A 19,707-nucleotide genomic window follows, 5' to 3' on the forward strand; every position below is an offset into this window, starting at 1 on the left:
AAAAGGTTTTAAGAACAGCCTGGCCGTATTGAGCGACGGCACTGGAGCTCAGGTCTAAGCAGTAATGCTTACCAAAAGCTGATGGGCAAGCCCACATAGCTGCTTTGGCAACGGTTCGATGTGCTTACAGAGTGACCAATAGATAGGAGGCAATGAGGGGAAAGCACAAGCTTTCATGTTGACTCACAAGCTGCAAAGAGGACCACCTCTGGCGTGCCCCATTGCTGGAAAAAGTAGGAGATGATATTGATCTCATAACCGAAGCCGACTGGCGACTGAATCAATCTGCGGTCACATTGAGGTGACCCAGGATGTGTGGAGCCTGGAGCCAAACAATATACCAGATGGCCCAGCCCAAATTTGTATGGCAAGATCCACAAGGAGAGGAGAGTGTGTCGCCCTGCTTGGTGATGTAAAACCTTGCTTTAGGGGAGGTATTCAAAATGGCCACCGTGGCCCACAGAGGTTGGGCCGCCATTATCACACACCAAGGGCGAACTGTGTCACAGGAGCAAGTGGAGCAATAGTCTCCCCAGGGGAGTCAGGGGCCCTGCATGCCATCCTAGCTTTGAAACAAGCAACCTCGGCAGAGCCGGTACTGGCAGATCTAGGGTGTTTACTCAACACGTCAGGGGCTTCCCCCGAACCAGCCTTTAGTGGAGGATCCTCGGCAGAGCCTGTACTGGAAGGTCAGTGGTGCGTGACCACCTTCTTTCACCCCTCAACAGAACTGGTATCACCACGGCCACGCACGGAAAAGGCTTAGGTATAGACCTTACAGCTGGGACCCTCGATGAGGGACTCAATTCTGTTGGTGACCGATTTAGCCCCAAGCAGGGAACCTCAGGTTTAACCCTGGTCTTATAGCCACCTCGAGAGGGGCCTCGAGCCAAGACTCGGTACAGTTAGCTCCAGATGGAGAAGCCTCAGAGCGAACTTTGGTATCCAAAGCCACAGCAGAACTGGGGCCAGCCTTAACCCCAAATGGGGAACCTTGGAAGAAGATCTGGTATTGGAAGACTGCTGCGGGGCCCGTCGGAGGAGTTTCCGGTGCATCTCGCTGAGCCGAGAACAAAAGGAGTACCACAATCTGAAGTGCTGTGCTCCCACGGAGAACCGCAGATATTTCCTATGCGGCCTCCGTGTCAGAATGTGCATTTATGCATCCTGGGAAAACCACCACACTGAGCTAATCATCAGTCGGAAGAGAGGACTATGGCAGGGCATGATCAACTTGATTTTCTCTCGGAAAGATCGAAAATAGCATGCAGGCCAGCCTGGATGAGCACTGTGAAAGGACAGCAGTACTAGCCCCTCCCTTGCTCCATGAGGCGAACAGGTTCCAGCGCTCTGAGGTATAGACATTTCTGTACCCCTGCTCTGAGGGAGGGCATCCCGATCTGTTGGAAGAGAGGTTTGAAGGGTGGGGTAGGAGGAAAAGGCAAGCAAAACCTGCCTAAACAATGGACAAACCCCACCAGTCTTCAATGATGGTTTGCCACGTCTCCAGATGAGACGAAATTCATCCTCCCACCGAAGTGTAGTGTGACTGACAAAAATTATCATTTGGTGATTTGTCGGCAGGGAGATTACCTGTCCCTATAGAGGAGGCTGATGGCCGAGAGAAAAACCAACTGCCGCTGCCGCTTAAGCCTACCAAGGCGGCCCTGACACCCCCTGATCCCAGAGAAGGACGGAGTCTGGGACCCTGACCTCTGTGTACAAGGGGCCTTAGCTGAAGCTGTCGCCAGGACCAACAAACAGGTCTTTGTTGTCCACATAGCGTGGAAAGCTGCTCAGCCCCAAAAGGAACGCTCCCAGCACCAGTCCTCATGAAAGTTGGTGTAAAGGAGTTATCCAAAATGGCTGCCGTGGACCAAGGAGGTTGGGCCTCAATTTAGTCAACACCTGAAGAGAACTGCGTTATAGGAGAAAATGAGGTAACTGTCCCCTCAGGGGAGTCAGGAGACTTAAGGAACACTTAGGCTTGAAACAAGGATCCTCGGCCGAGTCGGTGCTGGCAGATCTAGGATGATTAGTGGACATCCTAGGAACTGACCCAGAATTAGCTTCCAATGGAGGAATCTCGGCAGAGCCGGTACAGGAAGTCCTGTTGCTGATCACCTTCTTTGCCCCCTCGACAGAATCGGTACCACAACAACCCTGAGCGTGGGACGGTTGAGGAATGTACCCTGCCGACAGGACCCTTAGAGGATCCCATGACTCCGTCGGTACTGTATTTAGAGGAACCTAGGGTTTTAACTCGGGATATACAGCTCCCTCAAGCGGGGGCCTTGAGCCGTGGCTCGGTGTGACAAGCACCAGAGACTGAGACCTCAGGGCGTACCCCGGTATCATTGTGGAAAGCTCCAGAAATGGAGACCTCAGGGCAAACCCCGGTATCCAGAGCCACAGACAAACTGAGCTGAACCTTAGCACCCAAATGGTGAACCTCCAACCATGTCCGGTTTTGGCAGATCCTCTGAGGGACCCTCAGAGAACACTCTGGTGCACCTGTTAGGGCCTTTGAGGCATCTCAGGGAAAACCCTGGTAACAGAGCTTGACAAGCCCCTCCCAGTCATGGAATGCTTTCACCGAGCGGGGCTACTCCTCGCCATCCTGATCCGCTTAAAGCTCATCCCAAAGAGGCGGGAACAGAAGACTGGTCCTCCACGCCTATCGCCTCAGGTTTTAAAAGAAAACAATCGGAGCAGCCAGAGCCGAGGTGGAACAGGAGTGAAAAGACGCTTGAAATACATCCTCATAGGGTCAGAGTGCATGAGCATCTGAAACTTCCCAAAAACTCATCCTCAGCCCGAGGGCTTAGGTGTCGAAGAGGAAGAAACTGCTTGTCAGGGACCTACCCCCCAAACACAAGGAGGATGGTTGCCAGGAGGGTGCACCACCGGCCGGGTCCACATAGATCAGTGGAGTAAAAGCAGGAGGGAGCGAGACAGTATGAGGCAGCTGAGCCCACGCATGCCGGTCAAAAGAAGGGCGCAATGGGTTACTATTGCCGAAAGGAATGCTCCCAGCACCAGATGTTGTGAACGTAGGTATAAGGGAGGTATCCAAAATGGCCACCGTAGGCCACGCAGGTTTGGCCACCATTTTGTCCCCACCTGAAGAGAACCGCGTCACATGCATAGCTGAGGCAACTGCCTCCTCAGGAGCATCAGGGGACTTAAGTAACACGTTAGCTTTACAAGGATCCTCGACAGAGCCGGTACTGTGTGGTCTCGGATGTTAGTTGACATCTTCAAACCCGTCTCAAAATTAGCCTCCAACGGAGGAACCTCGGACAAGCCGGTACCGGAGGGAATGCGGACCGTGACCCCCCTCTTCCCCCCTTGACAGAACCGGTACCACCATGGCCCTGAGCATGGGACGGTTGAGGATAATACCTCACCGACCAGACCCTCTAAGAAGGCCTCTCGGATCTGTTCATATAGACTTTAGCCTCCACAAGAGGAACCTCAGGTTTCAACCTGGTACGTAAAGCTCCTTTTAAAAAGTGCCTCGAGTCGGGACTCAGCACAGACTTTAGCCTCCACAAAAGGAACCTCCGGTTTCAACCTGGTTACAGTGGGGAAAGCTCCAGAAACGGAGACCTCATGGTGAACCCTGGTATCCCAGCACCCAGCCGAACTGGGCTTAACTTTAGCACTGTGATGGTGAACCCCGGAACAATGTCCGGTAGTACCAGGTCTGTCAGAACCCTCGGAGGAATCTCCGGTACACCTGTTAGGCCCTTGGGGCACCTCACGGGAAACCCTGGTTGACAGAGCTACAAGAAAAAGCCCTTAAAGTACTCCCTCATGGGGTCAGAGTGCATAGGTCTCTGAAACTTCCCGAAAAGGCGTCCTCTGATGAAGATTTAGACACTTGGGTGGGCAGAGGCCACCCATAAGGGGCATACCCCCACTAACCTAATTAGGAAGGCTGCCAGGAAGCGAAACCTTATGCGGTAGTGGCATCCAAGCACGGAAGTCATAAGAAGGGCGGAACGGATTCACACAGACCCGCGGAAATGGTTGTTCACCAAAAAGAAGGTTGCCAGCACCCGTCGTCGATAGCGTGGGTGTAAGGGATGAATCCAAAATGGCCACCGCAGACCACGAGGGAAGGTCCACCATTTTGTCCACACCCGAAGAGAACTGTGTCACATGTGTGGATGAGGCAGGTATCTCCGCAGGTTGGTCAGGGGACTTGATCGAAACTTTAGCCTTGACACAAGGATCCTCGGCAGAGCCGTTACTGTGGGGCCTCAGATGTTTACAGGACATCCTGAAGGGGCCCCTTGAATTAGCCTCCAAGAGAGGAACCTCGGCAAAGCCGGTAACAGAGGAGTCACGGTCAGAGACCTCTCTTTGACCCTCGACAGAACCGGTATCGCCGCGAGCGCAGGAATTTTGAGGACTCCACCTCACAGACAACACCCTAGCAGGTCTCTCAGTTCTGTCAGTACACACCCTAGCCTCAAAGAGAGGAACCTCGGAACAGCGTCCAGTACGTACAGCTCCCCCGAGAGGGGTCTCAAACCATGGTTCGGTACAGAAAAGCCTCAACAGAGGCCTCAGGGCGCACCCCGGTGTCTGTATGGGAAGTTCCAGACAAGGAGACCTCGGAGTGAACTCTGGTACCCAAAGCTTCAGCAAGACTGGGATGACTACTAGCACCTGACTGGTAAACCTCGGATCGTAGTCTGGTGTCGGCAGGCCCCTTGTGGGAACCCTTGGAGAAAACCCCCAGTACGCCTATTAGGGCTGCGAGGCACCTCAGGGGAAACCCTGGTAGCAGAACTGTTGAAGCCCCTACCGGACCTGGAGGACCCCGGGAAGGAGTCCCCCGGCCAGGGTGCCCTAAAAAGTAAGGAACTTACCGGGCGTCTCTTTTGCTGAAGAGTTGAAAATGCAGTGGAGGAACGTGCTGGAAGACCTCCTCCCACCGACGAAGACGATGTTGAAGTGCTGGACCGAAAGGGAGTCGCAGTAGAAACACAAGTTCCAAAGGCGACCCAGTCCCGAGTCCCAACGGCGATCCGGTCCCAGACACTCCAAACAGAGAGAATGTGGATCCGTCTTAGCGAAGCGAAGTACGCCAGAGGAACAAGAGACAAATCCCAAACGATCCGGCATAGACTGATGACTACGCTACCGCAGAACCGCAGCAGGAGAGAAGGACAACGGAAAGAAGAAAAATGTCTTTCCGGTGATGCAAGTGCATCCAGCCCCGACCGCTCAGAGGAAAGGACTGAAGGGCGATGCATGGGGTGGAGCTCAGGAGGGCAGGCTTACGGCCATGTGCAGTACCCCGCGTAAAAGGAGGACGACACATTTTTCAATTTGATGCTTTTTTACAAAAGTGCTCCGGTCCCGTCCCTCTGGACGGAATGTCCCAAAAGTATGGAGGAATGGGGATGGGACATAGGAGTAAGGTTTTATCTGGCAAAGAGCCCAGAGGCTTTGAATGCGTCAAAGGCATCCACTTGGAATTAGCCAAAACCTTCCTTGGAGGGTCAACAGGTTCCAGGGGCTGAGCCGGGAAACCAGGCACTGGTGTTGACGTCTTTGGCGTGTTCGGGGTCGACACTGACAACGGTGCTGACGGCCTGACAGGCATCGAAGATGCAACTGGCACCAACAACGGGATTGATGGCCTTGAGGGCTTCGAAGGCCTTGAAGTCAGAGACTGTGACCTCTCCCTCTGCTTCGAGTGCTCCTTCGATCCCTTATCCCGAGGCCTTGAGGGCTCTCGATGGGGATCATGCCGAGTACCCGGGCTCAAGGGCACGCGAGTATCGGGTCGAGACTGCTCCTTGCCGGCTTCCACAGAAGGCGCGGACGGAGCCTTGCCCTGTCTCTCAAAGATCTTAAGCATCTCCATCCGGAAAGCTTCCCACTCCGCCAGTGTCGAGGACTTGGACGGGAATGTCACTCTCGTGGGGGTACTGACTGACGAAGACGACTGGTGGTGCCTTAGCTTCGACTGCTTTGATGAGGACGAAGAGTGGGGGAACCACTACGGGACTGTGAGCGCTTGGACTTCTTACAACGAGAAGAGTCGCCCTCGACTCATCTGTTGAAGCCCCAGCTGTTCGGGATTTACAGGGATTAGATACCTTGCCTACCTGCAATTTCCCCTTTTGTTTCTGCAAGGCCTTCCCCTTCATGGGTTGACATTTGGAACAAGTATCCGTCTCGTGGTACTCACCCAGGCACCACAGACAGTCAAAGCAAACATGTTTGTGGAAAAATGGAACTGAGGCCAACGGGCGCCATGCATGCTACTTAGGCCTTCGAGGGACATCGACTTGAAGCCATAGACGCAGGGCGCCCTGTGCCGATTATTTTTGAAGCATCCGAAGCTGGCCATTGCATTTCAAAGGTGAGGAGTACGTTGGAGAACACAATCCATTTGAAATGGCACTTATATATCACTAGTACACTTTGTAGATTCTGAGGTTCATAGAAAGGAAGGGTAAGGGAAGGAAAAAGGTTAACGCAGGTTCTCAGAGCATGTGAGCACTTAAATCTTCCAATGAATTCTAGATAAAAACCTTTCCCATCAATAATAGTTAAAAACCAAGTTATCACCTATGAGGGACAGTAAGTATCAAAGTCAAATGGACTAGAAGAGTCTACAGGGAGCAAGGACAGCCAAAGTCAATTAGAGCACAGTCTATGGAGCCGAGGAACTTATTAGATAGCAAAGTCTTGCATAAAGTTAGATAGTTTGTTGAAGAAAAACCACTGTAGGGTCACAAGCTGTTACACTCGTGAAGGGTAGAGCTGAAATCAACTATAGCAAGGTAGCTACTGCAAGTCTCAACTGTGAAGAGCAAAGCTAAAGACACTGAGGCAAGTACCCCAAGTCAGACAAACAGTACCTTTGATTAGAAGAGTGGTCCAACTGGCTTCTGTCTGGTTGCAGTGATGCAGATCCTGGGTTCCTGGGCCTCAGTCGTGTGGACAAGACGGAGGACGTCTGGAGGACTTCCGTGACAGCAACTCCTGTGGAAGCAATTCAGAGGTCGGCAGCAGCTACAGGCTCTTTTCAGATCAGCAGCACTTCGTGGTTTCAGCGCTCGGGAAACCGCACCACCACAGATCTTGGACACTGGTTGGGCTCCATTCACTCCTCGAGTCCTGCACTCTGGTGAGGGGACTCGAGCTCTGGTCGGTCTGCGGGAGACTCCTGAAGCTTCTGGCCGGATCACAGACATTGCACTCTACTACAGATTTCTGAACCCCTGGCACTTGGTTGCTGCAGCAGCAACGAAGTACAGCCAGTTGGGGCAGATGGTCCACTGGAGTTCGTTCCACTAACCCAAGGGAAGAAGCCGTCCCTTCCGAGCTTCTCTTGTTGATCAGAAAAAGGAGTTTCAGCACAGCAGCAGGGCTTCACCGGGCAATTCAAAGGTCCAGGAGGATACAGCAAGCTTCGTTCACGGTTTTGTCAGGTTGTTCTTCCCAGTGGTCGACTCAACCTCCAGTCCCAAAACCCTCGCCTTTTAAGCAGGTTTCTCCCATTCATGCACAGTCTAGCTGTCACTCAAACAGAAGGATGGCTGCTCTGAAAGGACAGCCAGCCAATCTCAGGACTCGGTGCATTCAGGCATTCCTAAAAACAAAGGACAGGGGAGTTTGGGGAACCTCCCTCACTTCCTGCCCTTCCAGGCACACTGGAGCCAGAGGCAGGTTTCAGTACTGAAGCCCGCCAAAGGCAAAACTAACAAAGGGCTCAAAACTGGCTTGGCGTGCAGAGTAAAACCAAAGAAAGACATCACAAACAGAAATTGGTGAAAAAAGAAGACGGTCATTTTGACAAAATGGTCACCCATGGGTGCTATACTGCAGCTGAGGATTCAGCCTTCGGTAAAAATGCACAATGGTAGGACAATTAAACCACTGGCACTTGCCATTTAAAGTAGTGAGAGGAACAAAACAAATGTTACATGAGTAGGTAGGATAAGGGGCTACTAAGTAACCCCCCAGCAACCCCACATAAGATGGTGTGAGCTGGACCTACAAAGAGAAAAGTAAAGTAAAGTCAAGTTCAATTTTCTATTCTTGGGAACAGTAGTTTACCCAAGAAAAGGTATTTAAACCTAATGAGAAATCTAAAGGCTTTCTCTGTGACACTGCCCTGAAGGTCCTGTGCGTCACCTACACAAAGTAGATGCCAATGAAGTTTGTCAAACTCTAAAAAATAAAGGAAACGCATAATCCAAATCAGGCCATAACACATGAGGGAGTGAGAAAAAGAGCTCACACACTTCAGGGTTAAAATTAAAATGTTCTAAAGTCCAGCAAAAGGGCTGGGGCTCTCTAAGGTTGAAGGGAATTAGGGAGAATTCTCATTTCTGTGCTCACAGTTTAGTGTTTGTGACGTGCACCAGATCACAAATCTCTTCCACTTATTGAAATTGCAGTGTCTGATGTTGGGTTTTCATGCCTCTTTTAGGATAACCGGGGTTATCACTGACCAGGCCCTGGCCTGGCTGACATCTTTCCTCTCTGATCAACCCTCCCAGGTCCAACTTGGGTCCTTCCTTTCCTCTATCTCACTCTCTACTTGTGGTGTCCCCCAGGGGTCTAACCTCTCTGCCTAGCTCTTCAACCAATACCTGGCACGCCTTGCTCACCACATTACTGCTCTCTGCTCCAACTTTCAGTGCTATGCAGAGGACACTCAACTCGTTTTCAGGCTCCTCTTCTCCCTCTCTCATCTCTGACTGTCCGCAATCCAGGAGTGGTGTGCCGCCAACGACCTCGCATTAATGCCAGTAAAACAGAGATCCTCCTCATCGGCACTCCTGCACCTTCCTTTCCTGTCACTCTGTGGCTGGCCTCCCTTGGCCCTCTTCCTGCTCCCACCTGTGAGGCTAAGAACCTTGGGGTTATCTTCAACTCCACGCTTTCCTTTTCTCCACACATCTCTGACGTCTTTAAGAAGTCAAACTTCCAACTGCACCTTTTCAGGGGTATTCTTCCTTTCCTCTCCTTCCCCCAGAAGCTCACGGTCTCTAGAGCTCTGGTTCTCTCTAGGCTGGACTGCTATAACAGTCTCTTCTTAAATGTACCTGCTACCACTCTTCACCCTCTGCAACTCATCCAGAACAGGACTGCAAGACTTGTCCTTGGCCTCAAGCCCAGGGAAGGGATCGTATCACTCCAGCCTTGAAATCCCTTCAATAGCTCCCAATGGCTGCAAGTATTAAGTTCAAAACCCTCTGCATTGTCCACAAGGCCTTCTGAGGCCTGGGGCTTCAATACCTTCAACTCTCTCATCCTAAATATCTCCCTTCTCGAGCTCTTCGCTCTTCCGCCTCCAACTCCCACAGGGTCAGTCTTTTTTCCAAACAACGAGTTTGCGGTAGATCTCTCTCTGCGGCTGGGGCCTCCCTCTGGAACAGCCTCCCTGCCTCTCTGAAACTTGAGAACCATCTTCGGTTCCGGAAGCACCTCAAGACCTTTCTCTTTGCATCTGCCTTCTCTTCCCCCCCTGCTGATCTCTTCTGTTTCTGCACTGGGCACCTGGCCACCCTGTGAATTCAGTCCTAGATCCCTGCCCACCCAGCTGCATACCCACACTGCCTCCTGGCAACCATCTGCACTTGGGTCTGTATCTGCAACCCTACAGTCCTCTTACCCGCACTATTGACACCCATTGTAATTCTAGCACTTTCCTCCTTCTGGCCGCACTACCCATTGTTTTGATCTCGTGTTCAGCACTTCCCACTCCTCCCTGCCCCCTGCACTTTTCCCCCTTCCCTCTCCTCTACACTTGCCCGTTCTCAATGTCACGGGGCCTAGTAAGATCTTTGCACCCCTCCCTTGCCTCGTCGTGCCCTGAAACACTTGTGTATGGACGCGATATAAATACAATTCATCGTATCCATACACCTTTGTGGAAGATTCAAGTGGCCAAATTCTATGACTTCAGAAGCCAGGCTGCCAAGTTCATAGATTGTGGGCAAGGGTGGAGGGATGCCCCTTTGTATTGTGTCAACATGTTGTAGGGGCACAAGAGCTTGATAGGGTCGCACATCACCAGTTTGAGCAGATGTAGAAACCAAGGTTGTCTCGCCCACATAGGAGTAAACAGGATAAGGGTAACTTGTTCCTGGTGAATCTTGTGCACTATTTTGCTCAGGAGTGGTGTCGGGGGTGGAGGGGGCGTAAGCAAATTTCCCTGACCAGTTCATCCATGGGGCATTCCCCTTGGACCCTGGTTGGGGAAACCTGGACCCGAAGTCTGGGCATTATGCGTTTAGGCTTGTGGCAAACAAGTCTAACAGGGTTGACCCCATTGTGAGAATATTCTGTCTAGGATATCTCTGTCGAGTTTCCACTCGTGTTCTTCTGATAGTCTGATATGATATGGCATTTATAACGCACCTATACACAAGTGTTTCAAGGCGCAATCTATCTGCTTAGAGTGTCAGCCAGAGCATTGAGTTCACCTGGAACATGTTGGGATGTTAGGAGCATGTGCTTGAGGGCCCACTTCCATATTTTTTGTGATAGCTTGGACAGACTTTGAGAGTGTGTGCCTTACGGTTTGTTCAGGTAAAACATGGCAGTGGTGCTGTCTGTGATGACTTGCACTGTTTGACCTGTAAGATGCTGCTGAAAGGCTTGAAGAGCCTTGAGGACTGCCAATAGTTCCAGGAAGTCGATATGTCTTTGGGCTGTGGCGCATGTCCACTGGCCGTGGGCTATGTGGTGGAAGAAGTGAGCCCCCCCCCCCTCCATCCAGCGAGTGAGACGTCTGTAGTCAGGATCGCTTGTGCTGGTGGACCGCGGATTGGTTTTCCTTTTAGCAGGTTGTCCCTGGACCACCAGCGAAGAGTCTGTACCAGGGTTAGAGAAACAACCACTAGATCGCTATATCGTTCCACTGATGCTTGCCTGAGACAATTGTTTTGCTAACCATTCCTGCATTGGGTGCATGCGCAGGCGCGCGTGAGAACCAAGTGAATACATGAGGCCATCATCCTGAGCAAGTGCATTGCTTTGCATACAGTTATCTGGCAACCCACCTTGTAGTGAGGTACTTGTAACAGCATGTTTTGTACTCTCTCTTTTGAGGGGGAAGCCAGCTCCTCCTTTGTTTTTAGATTAGCCCCTAGACATTGTTTTATTTGGCTGGGGACTCGACTTGATTGCTTTTCGTTGATGGAGAAGCCCAGACTGAAAAGAAGCTCTATTGTCTTGAGTATTTCGTCTGCAAATTTGAGGAGATTCCCCAGTAATTAGCCAGTCGTCCAGATAAGGGTGTTCTGGAATGGACTTACTGCGTAGGTGTGCTGCCACTACTGTGAGTACCTTTTTGAATACTCTTGGTGCTGAGGCGATGCTGAAGGAGCGTACCATGAACTGGTAGTCAACTCCCGCTATCTTGAAACAGAACTTTCTGTGCACAGGGAGCATTGAAATATGAAAGTATGCACCTTTCATTTCCAATGTTGCCATGTATTCCCCTCATTTTTGGAGTGGCCTTATTTCTTGGAGCGTGGTCATGCAAAACGTTTGAGGTTTGACTTATTTGTTCAAAGGGGGCAGATCTAGTACATGGCGCATGGAAAGGTCTTTCTTTGGCATAAGGAAGCACTTTGAATAAATACCCTCGTTTACCTGATTTGCTGGGATGATCTCTATGGAGTCCTTCTCCAGCAGAGCCTTTACTTCTTCCATCATTATGTGTTTTTCTTCTGTTGACATTTTCCTCTGGCTTGGTTAGCCGGTAGGGTGGTTTTTGTAACAGCTCGATACAATATCCACCTGCCACGGAGGACAACACCCACTTGTTGGACTTCATACCCTCCCATATGTGGATGAAGTGTGAAATTCGGCCTCATACTGGAGTGCCATTGGAGGGGACCTGGAGCGGTGCGTCATTGTTTGGGAGGGGTGAAGCCTCTCCCATGTGAGGTTCTGCCTCTTTCTCTGGCCCTTTTATTGACTCTTTGAAAACTGGAAGAGGAAGTGTGTCCTTGGGATGGGCCCTATAATGAGGATTGTCCGCCCTGAATATAGCCTGAGGAACATTGAGCACCCTGACCCGAAATCTTTTATAGTTTGAGGAGCCCCATTTAACATAGGGCGTGTTTGTTAACTGGCCAATGGATTTAAGTGGGCCATATTCCTCCTTAGCATTCTTAAGGGAGTCTTCGAAGGCCTTCCTGACCAGTACGTTGGGCTCCACCAGTTTGTTTAGGAGGGAGGCACGAGTTTCTAACTTAAACCCTGATTGTCTGAGCCTGGCGTGGCGCTTGATGAGCGTGCCCTCTGCTATGATGCGTCCTGCATTATCTGCTGCATCAAGGTCATTTGTCAGGATGCAGTTTGAAATCTGCTTGCCCTATGCAATAGTATTTAACAATTGAGACTTCAGGCGTTCCGGGACCGCTTCGATTTGGCCTTCCAGGTCATCTCATTTGTGGCAGCCCTATCTAGCTAGAAGCGTAGTGTGGTTGGGGATTCTGCTTTGGTATGCCGCTGAACAGGCGCCTTTTCACCCGAAAGTATAGATTTTCTTGATTTCTTTGGCGGGGCCTCGGCCGACGACATGGGAGTGCATGCCCTCTTTCTGGTAGTGGTGACCACTAATGAATCAGGTTTAAACTGACCCTTAATATACAGAGGGTCAGTGGGAGCCGGCCTGAATAGTCTTTCTATTCTGGGGTTGACCGCGCTTGTGAGACTAGGTGCAAGTAGGGAGGGCTGGATGCGTCTTTGTACAGACTCCTGGAGCAGAATAAACTGTGTGGCAGACCTTTTGTCTCCCAAAATGTCTTCACCAAATTCTTTGTTGACTTGTGCTTCCTCAGTGTCGATGTTAAAGTGTTGTGCAGCCTTTAGTAGCAGTTCATTTTATTGCAGTTTGTTATCAACGGGAGAATCTGCTACCGGCAGGTCCTGGTGGTCTGGCGATTGGATTACGTAGATATCGTCATAGTCATCATAGAATCGGTACAGACTATAAAGGTCATCTTGAGACCCTGGGTCTTGTGACCCTGAGGGCTCGTCATAGTACATGTCCCGAGAGAGGTCTTGGTAGGTCGAGGCCGGGGTGCCTAGAGCAGGGGTGCTAGTCTGTGGCTCAAGACAAGGCTTTTTGGCTAGAGGCCCCTGGCTGTGAGGCATCGCTAAGGGATGATAGTTGATTCGGGTGTCTGTCCATAAATTCCACAGTTACTTACCTTTACTTAATGGATCCAGCACACACCACCCTACGTGGAGTGCTGGGGGGTTACATAGTAACTGCTTTAACACATTCCTCATGTAACATTTTGTTACACTAACTCGCTTGAATGGCTGGTGGCAGTGGTTTCTTTTTTTATTACCTAGTGACATGTATCTGCAGATACTCAGGTGCAGTGCTGCACCCAAGAGTGACCATATTCTCAAAATAAGCCCATCTTCTTTTTTCGCCATTTCTTGTTAGTTAGTTTCTTCTGGGCTTTTACTCTGTGTGCATCAGATTTGAGTAGTTTGTGTGTTGTGCCTTTGGCGGGCGTCAGCCCTGAAGCCTGCCCAGGCTCCAGTGAGTCTGGAAAGGCAGGAAGTGAGGGAGGGTCCGGACACTTCCCTGTCCTTTGTCTCTAGGTGTGCCTGAATGAAAACAGTTGCTATTGGCCAGCTGGCTGTCCTGTGTGATTGACAGCCTAGGGCTGTGAATGAATCGGAACTTGCATAGAAAGCAAGGTTTTTGAGACTAGGAGGAGAGTCTACCACTGGAGGACAACATTTGAAGTAGAAGACAAGAGAAGAAGCCATCAGCACCCTCTTGGACTGCGAAGTGCCCGGTGAAGCCCTGCAGCTGTGCTGGCCATGTTTTCGAATCGACAGGGAAGACCCTTGCATGACGACTTCCTCCCTTAGGCTGGTGAGACCAGCTAGCCTCATGCCAAACTATTTTGCCGCAACCGCTGACTTACGGCGACTTTCCAAGGCTGCAGAAGCCCAATACCCAGGGTACGTTGACAATCTGTGAGTGGATTGTCTTCCAAAGTCCGAATCCAGACAAATCTTCGTGGGCATCCAGAGGACCTTACAGAAGTAAGAGATCCACGTCCAGAGTCCACTCACCGGAGTCCAGGAACAAGGGATCAAGACACATCTAGACACACAGCTTTTCATTCCTCTTTGGTGCTGAGAAAAAGGCATCAAAACCACAAATAGCCGCCAAATCGACGGAAATCCATTGCTGCCGAGTCCCTCTCTCGAGTGCGGCTGCAGGAGCCCTCCAGACATCTTTCTTTCATCACCCTGACCAAGGACGAGGAACAAGGGTCTGCAGCATTGCTTCCAGAAGGTATCCGGCTGGAACAACGTCTTCATTTCAAAAAGGTACTGTGGCACTTGGGGGGATACTATCCGTTTGCCATTTGGGTGCTTCCTATCTTTGGGAGTGCTATTTCACCCTACACTAAGTTGACCGCAATTTACCTGCATTGGCCTTACAGCTTGTGCTTTCCAAAGTGGACTCCTCTTGAGTTGCTGTGATTTCTCTTTTGAACACTGACTATTTAAGAATATTTTTCTAATAAAGTATCAGAACTTTGACATTGCCCATTGACTTTGGCTGTCGTGGCTCCCTAAAGGCCTCCCCTCTGAACCTATTGGATTTTGCAGTGTTTGTTCCTCACAGGTTTTAAAGGTTTAACACTTTAATGCTGGGATAATAGACTGCCTGCAGCCCTTTGGGACAATCTATCTGTTCTTATAACATATCAGTCTGTTCTGATCTAACCCTAACCTTTCCTTCTTTAAATAACTGAATACTGCAAAGTTGATCCCAATATACATGTCATACTGACCTCCACTGACTTCACCTCTAGGTGCTGCAACATGTGGAACATTTGAATGAATTACTCACCTGCTTTTATTGTTCACTTTGAACCGAATCCCAATTTGGAATTAAGGTTACAACTAATTGCTGCTTTTTAAAGAATGCTTTAAATAGCTTTGTGTTTAAATAAATAATGAATTTATTAAAACTTTAATCGTGTAAGTGTTTACTTGGATACCTGTATTTACTGATTTCATTGTACAGCTCTACAGCTCACATGGACCCCTCTTGAGATAAGCCTGGCTGCTCTGTCACACTACCAACTTGTGTCGTACTGGCCTATATTAAGAGGTGGGTTACCTACTACCAAGAGATGCGTCTTGTGTAGTCCCACACCAGTTGGACAGCACTCATTCTTACCTAACACTGGTGGCAGCGGTGGGATTGGTGTAGATTGGATACAGGGCCTATTGGTTTTACTTGTGCCCAAATAAACCATGGACAAGTCTAGCTCCACCAAAAAGGAAAAGGAAACTTGTAACAGAAATTAAGGCCAGAAACTGATCATTTTAATGAACAGTCTCTTATTGCACTTACAATTGAACAGTTGAAAGATTTATGTAGGACAAGCAGACTGAGTTTGAAGGGTAGATAGAGTGAGTTGATTGTAAAATTGTTAAATCACCAAAACCCTGGGAGTAAGCCCATAACTCCTACTCCCAGAATTGATATGGAACAAATTGATGAAACCGATAGTTTAGAGCTTAGCTGCAATCGGTCAAATGGTCGGAAGGTGAGGAGGAGTGAGCCCTCCCCTCTTCGGCCTGCCCCTATAATTCAACAGACTTCTATCACAATCCCTGTGGGTCACAATCTAAGACCAGAATATCTATCTCTTGAAAGAACGAGACTGAAACTAGAATTCAAGAAACTTGCAGTACAATCTGAAGAGAGAGGGAAATGCAGCATGAGGTGAAAAAGATGTCCCTTGATTCTGTTTCCTTCACAGGGTCCTCTCATCCACTAGTCCCAAGAGACCTCGATTACCACAAGATGCTGTATGTATGATCCTGAACACGATGTGATGTGTTGGATTGGTGGAGTACATTTGAATTCACTTATGGTTTGCAGAATATTTGTGGGAATGATTTAGTTGCATGGATCAGGTCTTGGCTCCCTTAGAATGGTTGTGACGCTATTATGGAATTGAGTGTTGATGACAGAAAAGATTATGAACTAGTCAAATAGACTCTTATTGCCAGATTTGGGAAGACTCCTTCTCAATACCTTACATTTTTTAGAGACAATAAAAAGAAAGATGGTGCCTCTTGGGCTACCTGGGTTTGTGAATTCCTGAAAAACTTAGATGGTTCGGTTATGGGTTACAAAGTAAATTCCTTTGAAGGAATGAGGAAGTTGTTTTTACTAGATATTTGTGATGCCTGGTCTCCTGAGCAGCGACAGCACCTGGCTCACTCTAAGAAACTTGATCCCAAGAGACTAGCTCAAGCTGCTGACTTATGGGTAGCCAACAGTGCCACTCATAAGGATTCTGGGGCAACACAGAAAAAGGATGAGGGGGGGAAAAGCACAAGAAAGATAGTAAAGAAAAGTCTAATCCTTCACCACCTAGTGAGGGCCACAAAAACCATAAGGGTGCATTTCATGGGAAACCTTATAGGGCTAGTGAAATCTCTGGAGCCAAACCAGAGGGACGTTACCAGAAACCCCATTCCAGAAAAGCTTTGGTAAATGTTAAATGTGTGGTTTGTGGGTAGAGTGACCATGTGAAAGGGAATTCCAGATGTAAGGGTAAACCTGCAGGGATCCACACTGTCTCCTTAGACTTCACTCCTGAGGTGGACGCTCCATTGACAGGTGCTCACTTTCACTTACTAGCCGATGACCCCATTGGAGTTCAAGCCAGTGTTTCATTAGTGTCCTTGGGTCTGTGGGAACAACAGAATATAGATGTGTACTACACAATACCTTACAACACAAAAGAATATTATAAAGACAGTACACTTGAGGATGGCCAGGAGACTCCTGTCATCAGACACACTTGGGCCAGCATTACAGTGGTTGATGAGTTTCTTCAAACCTGAGGATGTAGCTAAGGCACCCAAAGATCCTACTAAACTTGCTGGAGGCCCTATCCAAATGGTTCCTATTTTGCCAGCCCTCATCCAGTGCAATAACATGACTGTATGAATTGCTGTGAGTGTGCAATCCGAAGTACCTGTTCTGTTGGGTAATGACTTGAAACCATTTGGAGGAGTCTCCAGTACTCCCAGCAAAATGAAATGGGAGCTGACATGATTGGCCAGAGGCAACCTTGAGAGAAACTCAGTTTGAGGTCAGGGAGAAATCCAGCACCTCAAACCAGTAGGCAGGCCAACCTTCCACTTCTAGAAAGAAGAGACCTAGGAGAAATCCAGAGTCTCTGGAAAGAAGGGTCTCAAACCCAAACCTGCTCTGAAGACTAGGACTTCTCCGAGAGGACAGTCCCAGGTCACCGCAGTGATCCCATCCCCAGCTGAGACTGAGTGGGTGGACGCACCAACTCCTGAAAACCCAGCTATTGGTGAAACAGAACTGGAGAAGATCCTTCACTGCTTGGAAGATCTGGATCCTAGAGACCATCCCGAGCTACAGAATTTGCTTACAGACGGTGGGCCCTCTATGGCAGATTTCAGAAGAGGACAGAGAGAGAGTGTACCTCTCTAGAAGTTCTGAGGCAACAGACAGCTTCCCAGCTGAAAGGGCAAGAGCCACGGAAGCATAGACTCTACTGGGAGGACGGACACCTCTATAGTGAGCCTACAGAATCTGCTCCATGGGACTTCAGGCAACTGGTAGTACCCCAGGAGTTGAGATCCAAACTATGACGAGCACATGAGATACCTCTGGCTGCTCACCTGACCTCCAAGAAGACCAAAGAGGCTTTCTCTGTACTTTCACTGGCCCAGGATGTGTGCATATGTTGACAAACATTGTAGAATCTGCCACACATGCCAGACCTCTGGTAAAAGTGGATCCAAGAATGTAGCACCTTTAGTGCCCCTCCCAGTGGTGGGAGTTCCTTTTGAGAGGGTGGGGATTTACATTGTTGGTCCCCAGGATGCACCGACTCCCTCAGGAAATCGATTTATATTGGTTGTGGTAGACCATGCTACCAGATACCCTGAGGCATACCTATGAGAACTGTTACTGCTTGAGCAGTGGCTAAGGCACTCCTTTGTATTTTTAATCTAATTGTATGTCCCACTATATGCAGACCATGTGGATGAACTGTGGAGTAACTTCCTAGTTCTCAACTGCCTACCACCCTCAAACAAATGGGTTGGTAGAGAGGTTTGACAGAACAATGAAGAGAACGATAGGTGCCTTAGAAGAACCCCTGAGAAGAAAGGGGGACCTTCTACTGCCATGCCTTTTATTTGCTTACAGAGAGGGGCCTCAAGCTGGAGTGGGGTTCAGCCCCTTTGAGCGTCTCTATGGTCATCCAGTCAGAGGCCTGTTGGCCCCGATTTAAAAGTGTTTAGAGAGTCCTCCATCCCTAAAGCGAGTCTGTGTTACTATGTGCTAAGCCTCAGGAGAGGGAAGGTACTTTGATGACAGAAGCAACAGAAAAACTGAAAGCTAGTCAGGCTCTGGTCAAACATTGGCATGATCAGAAGGCGAACATGGTGGAGTTTACTCCAGACCAGTTAGTATTGGTTATGGTTCCTACAAGGCAGAGGGCCCTACAGGACAAATGGAAAGGACCCTTAAAGGTTGTTGACAAACTTGGAGAGGTGAATTATGTAGTGGACCTGGGCAACCACTAGGAGGCCCCTATGGTCTTTCACACTAACCATCCGAAGGCGGCCTATGTCTCTAGACCAGAACACTGGGAGCTTTGCTTCCAGCTTCTGATCAAGAAGAGGAGAATGAGCCTCTCCCTGATCTCCTCCAGGGGGAACCCCTTCAGATGAGAAGATTGAAGGAGTTAAACCCACTTCAAATCTGACTCTGCAGCAACAGGAGGAGTACAAAGCTCTCTTAAGTCAGTTTGCCTCCCTGTCTTCTCTGGTACCAGGCTTGACCCCTTGGGGCCAGCACGATATACTCACTGGTGACAGTCCAAGTCAAAAGCAGGGGCTACAGAGTGTCTGATCATGTCAGAACTCATATCAAGGAGGAAGTTAACGAGATGCTTGACCTTGATGTTATAGAGCCATCTACCAATTCATGGGCTAGTCCAGTTGTACTACTGCCAAAATCAGGAACCAAGGAGTTGCGATTCTGTGTGGACTATAGGGCTCTAAATGCAGTCACAAAGACTGATGCACAACCTTTACCAAGGACTCATAAGCTGGTGGTTAAACCTGGAGCTGCCAAGTTCCTCAGTACATTTGACTTGACCTCAGGCTATTGCCAAATAGCACTGACAGACCATGTCAATGAGAAAACTGCATTTTCCACCCCAGGAAGCTTATACCAGTTTAGGGTTATGCTTTTTGGATGAAAAAATGCACCTGTTACATTTCAAAGGATGGTGAACTAGGTTCTGAAGGTGTTAGAAGACTTCTGCATGGCATACTTGGATGACATTGGGGTGTTCAGCCATACTTGGGGAAGACCATCTTTATCACCTTGGATATGTTTGTAGGCTCTTGAGCAGGCCCATTTGACTATAAAGGCAAGTAAATGTCAAGTTGGCCAGAGCAAGGTGGTATATCTTAGACATGAGGTAGGAGGTGGTGAGATTAGGCCCTTGACTAGTAAAGTACAAGCTGTACAGGACTGGACCACCCCCAATGGTAGAAACCCAAGTGAGAGCCTTTCTAGGTTCACTGAGTACTACAGAAATTGCATTGAGAGGATAACTTCTTCCCTGAATACCATCTCCTTTCCAAAAC

The sequence above is a fragment of the Ambystoma mexicanum genome, chromosome 11 (genome assembly GCF_040938575.1).
Source record: "Ambystoma mexicanum isolate Mex_15411 chromosome 11, UKY_AmexF1_1, whole genome shotgun sequence".
Classification (NCBI taxonomy): domain Eukaryota; kingdom Metazoa; phylum Chordata; class Amphibia; order Caudata; family Ambystomatidae; genus Ambystoma; species Ambystoma mexicanum.